The sequence below is a fragment of the Plecotus auritus genome (genome assembly GCF_963455305.1).
Source record: "Plecotus auritus genome assembly, chromosome: X".
NCBI classification, from domain to species: Eukaryota; Metazoa; Chordata; class Mammalia; order Chiroptera; family Vespertilionidae; genus Plecotus; species Plecotus auritus.
In genome coordinates, this window is record NC_137784.1 from 119,781,575 (window position 1) to 119,789,938 (window position 8,364).

An 8,364-nucleotide genomic window follows, 5' to 3' on the forward strand; every position below is an offset into this window, starting at 1 on the left:
CTACCCAGTCTGTCCTCACATGAGTTTATTCCACTTAGAGCTGCCCTCCCTTCATTGGATCCCAGGGTAATGGCTGTGAATGAGATTTGTGCACTGGCCCTTTAACAAGGTGCTTGGGTTTCTAGCAGAGTCCCATCTCTCCTTGGCAGACAGAATCCCTGTTGCTTTTCACAGCCAGATATTATGTGGGCTCCTCTTCCCAGCTCTGATGTTCTGGGCTGGAGATCCCTGCATGGGGTTGAGACCCCATGCTCCTCAGGGGGAGATTTGGAAGCTGAGATGCCTCTGAATTCTTAGCCACAGCACGTGAGTGTGGGGCCAGTCCCTTTTATGTCTCTACCCTTCCTTCCATTCTTGATGTGACTTATTCTGTAAATCATTGGTTATAAGACTTGTGTTCAGTTGGTCTTCAGTGGTTATTCAGGTTCATTGTTCTATATTTTAGTTGTAATTCCAGTTTGGTACTGGAATGAGGTGAGTGTAAATTCTACCTAACCCACCACCATCTTGGATTCCTTAAGACATTTAATAGAAATCTACTTCCTTTAACTTTTCTCACTTTTTGTGTTGTCTTTTTTCTTCCATCCCCCTACCACCCCACCTCTTTTTTTTGCTACTCTGGCCTCTTGGTTACATATAATACTTTGTGTGTCTATGATTCCTACTATGTTGCCAAAAACCATATATATATATATATATATATATATATATATATATATATATATATATATATTATGTGCCATATTTATTTTATAGTATGTCTTGCACTTACTCTCCTACCCCTAATACAAACCCTGCCTTCAAGTCTCTCAGACTTTACTTCTTGAAATTCCAGCCTTTCTTGACATAGGTACCTGACTTTGTATTTAAGTGTGAATATGTTAAATTGAAAGCTAATGGGAAAGTTTGGGGAAATGTTAGCTCATTATGAAAATCAAGTGCCAAACCATGTGGGAGCCTCTTAAATACAACTTTGGTGGTCATGACCCTGTCCAGAGGGGGAATCTTGTAATGTCACCCCTTTGCTGAGTCCCAGTTTCATGGATAGTATCTTTGAATGGAATTGTCTGAGGGAGATTGTTCCTTGTGTAAAGTTCACGTGATGGAGTTTGAAGAGCTTGTTTCATTTGTAGTCTAGCAGGACAGAATGGTTTGGAATACAGCATTCAGTGTGTTCTGTTTGGCTGAAAGCTGTCACAGGGAACAAGTACTTAGCAAATAGCATGAACAAGGATTTGAACTAGAAAATGATCAGGAACTTGACAACATTGTAATAATGGCTTGCCTCTTCAAAAACTGCTCAATGGTGCACAAGGAGATAATAAGGAAAACTAGAAAAATACATCAATAGATGTGGGTCTCATTCAAAATAACCCAGTGTAAGAGTGTCCCAATATGGATAAAGTTTGAACAGAGCTTGCTGGGTCACAGTGACCATCTCAACTTTATTCGATCAGATTTTTGTCTCTTAAGGCAATAGCCACAGACTAAGTGTGTATACAGGATATCCACACATTTGTTGAAAATAGATTGATCAGTCAACTGCTTAGTCTGTTTCCATAATGCCAAATGGCTGGGTTTCATGTTTTTCTTTTTATATTTCACTGAATTAACTGAATAGACTTGTTTATATCAGTTTTGGCTTTTCATGTTTTAAGTGGAGTTATATGCAACTAGAGGACCGCTGTACAAATTCTTTCAAAAGTTTACATTCCCTTTGCTTAAAAATTGTTTCTATTTATTTCTTTTTTAATTGAAGTACAACTGACAAATACAATTGTAAAATATTTAAAGTATACAACATGACAATTTTATGTATTGAATATATTATGGAAAGATTCCCCCCTTATCTAGTTAATTAATTAGATATTCCTATTCCTTAAAGTCTTTTTATAATACTCCAATTTCAGATGGTATATGTGCCTTACACATAGAATCCACATCTTCATGAATGATCAAATTTAACTATTGCAGGTGTGTGTGATAGTCAGAGGCTCTGTTATGATACCATCCTCATGGGCCATGCTACAGGAGCCCACTTGCTTTAGGTGAAACATGGATATAACAAGATATTTATTACAAACAAGTTCAAGTTTATACCTCATTTTGCCCTGTAGCCACTAGAGCTTTAGCAAAGATTCAGTAGTCACTATAAAATGGCCAAGACAGCATGGTATCCACCCTCAATACATGTTAATAGACTCAGTGAAGAGCTTTAGTGTTGTGTATGGACATACCCTGGTTCATTGACTTCAGTTTGAAAAGAGATCAAATCCAATTAGACAACCTCTACGAAATTCAATTCAATTCAGCAAACATTGTTAGGATGGAAGGCACTGTGTTACCTCATGCAAAGCATTTGGAGTTTATTTTGGTTTCTTGTGGCATTGTGTCAGCACAAGTTAAATTGGTCAATACTGAGGTTTTATTTTTCAGGAACCTCAAGAATGCCTTTTTTTAAATTTACTTGAAACTCTTGAAATTTTTATAATTCTATTCTCTGCTTGGAATTCCTTTATCCAGAACTCCTATTTTTAGCTTGGATAGTGACTCAGATATTTCAGAGATGAAGTCATGGTCTTTTAACAGTGCTTTGTGTCATAGCCCTTTGGTTTTTAGGGGTCCCATTTGACTCAAGAGGAGATGCTATATATACTAATTATTAGAGTTTAGATTGTTTTAAGGGTAGATTCTTTTCTATTTTTATTTTTTAATTAAATTATTTTTTATTTTTATTGATTTCAGAGAGGAAGCGAGAAGGAGAAAGAAATATCAATGATGAGAGAGAATCATTGATCGGCTGCCTCCTGCACGCCCCCCACTGGGGATTGAGCCCGAAACCTGGGCATTTGCCCTGACCAGGAATCAAACCATGACCTCCTGGCTCATAGGCAGGCACTCAACCACTAAGCCATACCAGCAGAGCTCTTTTCTATTAAAAAAAAAAAAAAAAAAAAAAAAAAGGCGGTTCCAATTTTAGTACTGTCCAATGAAAATATAACACAAGATCCATATGTAATTCTAAATTTTTAAGTAGCCACATTAGAAAAAGAAAAAGGTGAATTAATTTAAACAACATATATATTATTGATTTCAAAGAGGAAGGGAGAGGGAGAGAGAGATGGAAACATCAATGATGAGAGAGAATCATCAATCGGCTGCCTCCTGCACGCTCCCCACTGGGGATCAAGCCTGCAACCTGGGCATGTGTCCTGACCGGGAATCGAACCATGACCTCCTGGTTCATAGGTCAATGCTCAATCACTGAGCCAAACCAGTCAGGGCTTAATAATATATTTTAATTAACCCAATATATCCAAAATATTTTCATTTTAATATGCAATTAATATAAAAATTACTATTTTATATTATTTTTAAATCTTATATTAAGTCTTTTAAATTTGGTGTATATTTTATATTTAGATTATATCTCAATTCAGTCTTGGCCCATTTCATGTGCTTAATAGGCACATGTGGCCAGTGACTCCTGTATTGGACAACATTGTCTTAGATGGACTTAGCTTCCAATTGGGATGGAAGCTTATGATAACTCAAGTACACCAACTTCTTTTAAGGGATTTAACAACACAGCTATAGTCAGGTCTGTCTAAAATGGGAATCCATGTTGCAATATCTAAGATCATCAACCACTTTGCTTCAAGAAAAAAGATTATGGCTCTTTCCATGCATAGTGCAGCAATGTTTCATGGTCCTAAGAAGCATCTGAAGCATGTTGCAGCACAAAAGCATTGGATTTTGGATAAACTGACCAGTGTGTTGCCCCTCGTCCAACTACCAGTCCCCACAAACTTGAGCGAATGTCTCCCTCTCATAATTTTCCTAAGGGACAGATATAAGTATGCCCTAACAGGAGATTAGGTAAAGAAGATCTACATGTAGCAGTTTATTAAGATTGATGGCAAGGTCGAAACTGATATAACCTATACTGTTGGTTTTATGGATGTCATCAGTATTGACAAGATAGGAGAGAATTTTCATCGGATCTATGACACCAAGACTCACTTTGCTGTTCATCAGATTACATCTGAGGAAGCTAAGTGCAAGTTGTGCAAAGCGAGACAGATCTTTGTGGGTGTAAAAGGGATCCTTCATCTGGTGACCCATGATGCTTGAACCATCCTCTACTTTGATCCACTCATCAAGGTGAATGACACCATTCAGATTTGGAGATTGGCAAAATTACTGATTTCATCACATTTGACATTGGTAACCTAAGAATGGTGACCAAAGGTGATGACCTAAGAAGAACTGGTGTAATCACCAATAGAGAGATGCTCTGGTTCTTTTGATGTGGTTCATGGGAAAGATGCCAATGGCAACAGCTTTGCAACATGGTTCTCTAACATTTTCATTTCTGGCAAAAGCAACAAACCATGGATTTTTCTTCCCTGTAGGAAGGGTATCCACCTCACCATTGCTGAAGAAAAAGACAAGAGACTGGTGGCCAAACAAGTGGGTGAAATGATCTCTAGGTGATATCATTGGAAGAGTCTTTGTACTTAAAGATAATACAAGAGAAAACAAAAAACTGATTGTGATTCTTATTCATATTTCCAAAAATATGCTTACAGTAAGCTTTTGTTCCATGTACTTGTTCCCTAAATTACAGGATTCAATAAGGAGGGGAACATCTTAAACCTTAAAGTGGGTAGAACACAGAAAAAAGGAAATATTTCTCTTAACAGTAAATATATGATTCTCTTTCCCTTTAATGATCAGGAGTTCTTGTTGAGCAACTACTATGTGTAAGGCAACATGCTAGATGCTGTGGAAGATATGTAATGATGATTAAGACATGGTTCCTGACCTCAGTAGACTAAATTATACTCTGTGACTGAGGCAGTACACAAGCATATATGCACACATACATGTGCATGTACTCACACTCACAAATACATTCACACACAAACTCTAAAATAAACTAAATTAGAATGAATGACATATAGAGGCATACCACTTCTATTTAGGGCACAGATTAATTCCAATTGAAGAGATTCAGGGCCTGGTTATGGAAAAAAGTAACTGAACTGGGTCTTAAAGGATCAACATTTTCAAGTCAGTTAATCTAATGAGTTACTCCCAACATATTGTACTGGGTCAAACTTAAAGTAGATCCTAAAAGAGTTGAAGTTCACTGATCACATGGGATTTTCTGCACATATTTTTCTCACACAGTCAATCTGGAGTGAAACTATTTTTCATTCCCACAATGTGCCAGTGTCAGAGACTCCACACAGGCTAATTCAGCTCCAACTAAATGTGACTTTTCTGATGTTACCTGACTGCATTCTTCTCCTTTCCAAGCAAAGGCTGCAATCAGGCTATTTAAAATTATGTTATTTAATGTGGGACTTTCTGGTTATGGAACTACTGATTATCATTTCCACTGTCAGCTTCAGAAGGGGAGTAGGGGAATTTAATTATTATTATTTATCAACTTTATTTGTCAAGCATTTTACAGTTCAAATGTTTTTGCACAGATTATTACATTTTATTGTAATACTAGAGGCCCGGTGCACTAATTCATGCATGGGGGGGGTCCCCTCAGCTGACCGGGAGGAGGGTCCACGGGAGCTTGGCTGGCTCGGGGGAGGAACTGAGGGAGTTGGCTGGCCACGGGTAGTTGGCTGTGGGAGCGCACTGACCACCAGGGGGAAGCTCCTGCATTGAGCATCTTTCCCCTGGTGGTCAGTGTGTGTCATAGTTACCAGCCAGTCATCAGGTCATCCAGTTGTTCAGTCATAAAGGTCGCTTAGGCTTTTATATATATAGATTTTCTTTATCTGATATTATTACAGGTAAGAAAACTGAGGCCCAGAAAGATATGCTAACTTGGCCACTGTCCTTTGGCTAGTAAGTGGTAGAGCTGGATTCAACCAAGGTCTTTTGACTTCCTGGCCAGTGTCCATACTTTGCCCCTGCTCCTTTTCTGCATTTCCTAAGTCCTGTCCTTCAAATGCTGAGAGATAAGGACATGATGGCTAGCTTTATATTAAGAAATTTAATGAACAAAAATCCAACCTAACAATAAATTGGAGGGGGATTATTCACCTCAGAAAACAATTATTCCATTGGTTTAAAAAGTGAGCACCACTGGAGAGATTAACATATTTCATTTCCAAAAAAATACCTTACAACCAACAGCTGAGGTGGACATTTATTAGGTAAAGTCAAGTATACATAGCTCCATGAGGCAGTTCATTATTTGACATAAGCTAGAATAATTTTTTTTTCTTATTAGTTTTCTATTTCCAGAATTGTGTTCTAACCTGAAACCTCTGAAATCAGTGCAGAATTACAAACTGAGTAGTTTTTTTTCTTTTTTTTTTTCTGGTAAAAGAATATTTTTCATACTCAAGGGGTTTCACAGGATGGAATGCACTTTTATTTTCCAAACCATAAAAGCAAAAACCATTGTTATGCCTTTAGGAAATTTCACTTCTAGCCTGGTTTTGGTGAAACTCCTTCAAATTCTCTTTACAATGATGTTCTGAAGGACCACCAGCCTTAAAATAATGGCATGGAAGGATCTGATCTAACATACAATGCAACCAATTAACAAGAAAACCCTAGAAACAGCAAAACCTACTGGCATGGGTCACAACCTTATATATTCTGTATCTTATTATCATTTGATACACATCAAGATGAGGCAAATAAGTATTTTTAAAGGGAGAGAAATGAAACTTTGGCTGTAACTATTGACCTATAACATAGCAAGAAATGTTATTCATTTTCTTCCAAACTACAATGTTAATGTGTGATTTTCATTGGCAAATAAATATCAGCAGATAACTAAGAAAATTAGGGGGAGAAATGTACTATTAAAATGCTATATGATTGGGTTCCTCAAAATGCAGTATGGTTATCTAAAATTAGCCCCCCTTTCAATTGAATATTATCAAGCATTTTCAAATGATAAAAGGTACAGTGCTGAGTAAATATTTCTAGGGAGTTTTTGTTCTGACATATAGAGGATTTGCATGCTATCTTGACCTATTATTACCAGTCCCTAGCAACAACCATCTCCCATACTCAGAATTCCTGAAAAGGCTTTACTGAAATTATAGTATTTTTCTGTCCACAAAAAGAAAGCAACATGTTTAACACAGAGGGGACTGTGAATTGAAGTTAGACTAAATCCCAATAAGTCCTGTGGTAACATGATTCACCTCACTTCAAGTCCTATATTTATTGCTGAAGGACTTACACATAAACTGAAATTTGTGCACAACATTGTGCAGGGCAAGAAGTCAGGAGACTGGATTCTCAACCTTGTTCTGGTCCTAACTAGCTTTGTGACTTGCCTTCCTGGACTAGAGTTTCTTCATATATAAAATGAAGGGAAGGTTAGATTCATCAGTATCTTTCTCCCATACCCCGGCTTCATTGAGGTATAATCTACACGAATAAAAGAGAATCATGCAAATTAACCATCACTCTGCTACACCCACAAGCCACACCCACCAGCCAATCAGGAGTGAGTATGCAAATTAACCCAACCAAGATGTCGGCCAGCCACGGAGCGAGCAGGAGGCTTGGGTTTCCCTGGCAATGGAGGAAGCCAAGCTTTCCACCCTGGCCTCCGCTCAAGGCTACAAAGTTTCAATTATAGAAGATAAATAAATCTCAACAAAAATGGTTGTGGCCACAGAGTGAGCAGGAGGCTTGGGTTTCCCCGGCGATGGAGGAAGCCAAACTTCCTGGCCTGCCCTGGCCTCTGCTCAAGGCTACAAAGTTTCAATTATAGAAGATAAATAAATACCAGATCCCAGGGCCTCCGCTTGGGTCCCCGGAGGGCATGGCTGGCCTGAAAACAACCACAGGCCCCTCGCCCAGGCTGCCCCAAGCCCCAAGGGAACCTCCACCCTGATCCAGGACACCCTTCAGGGCAAACCAGCCAGCCCCCACCCGTGCACCAGGCCTCTATCCTATCTAATAAAAGAGTAATATGCAAATTGACCACCACTCCAACACACAAGATGGCTGCCCCTATGTGGTCAAAGATCCTGCCCCCATGTGGACACAAGATGGCCAGCAGGGGAGGGCAGTTGGGAGGGACCAGGCCTGCAAGGGAGGGCAGTTGGGGGCGATCAAGCCTGCAGGGGAGGGCAGTTAGAGGTGACCAGGACGGCAGAGGAGGGAAGTTGGGGGCAATCAGGCTGGCAGGGGAGCAGTTAGGCATCAATCAGACTGTCAGGGGAGTGGTTAGGAGGTGATCAGGCTGGCAGGCAGAAGTGGTAAGGGGCAATCAGGAAGGCAGGCAGGCGAGCAGTTGGGAGCCAGCAGTCCTGGATTGTGAGAGGGATGTCCAACTGCCCGTTTAGGCCCGATCCTACCGGG

The 8,364-nt window shown here is 39.4% G+C and overlaps 1 pseudogene across 1 annotated transcript; it reads left to right on the forward strand.

The window, feature by feature from the left end:
• Nucleotides 1–3,699: 3,699 nt before the first annotated feature.
• LOC308240259 (small ribosomal subunit protein eS4-like) lies at nucleotides 3,700–4,497 on the forward strand (annotated as a pseudogene). The gene has a single exon. The product of its transcript is annotated as a small ribosomal subunit protein eS4-like (transcript).
• Nucleotides 4,498–8,364: the final 3,867 nt, after the last annotated feature.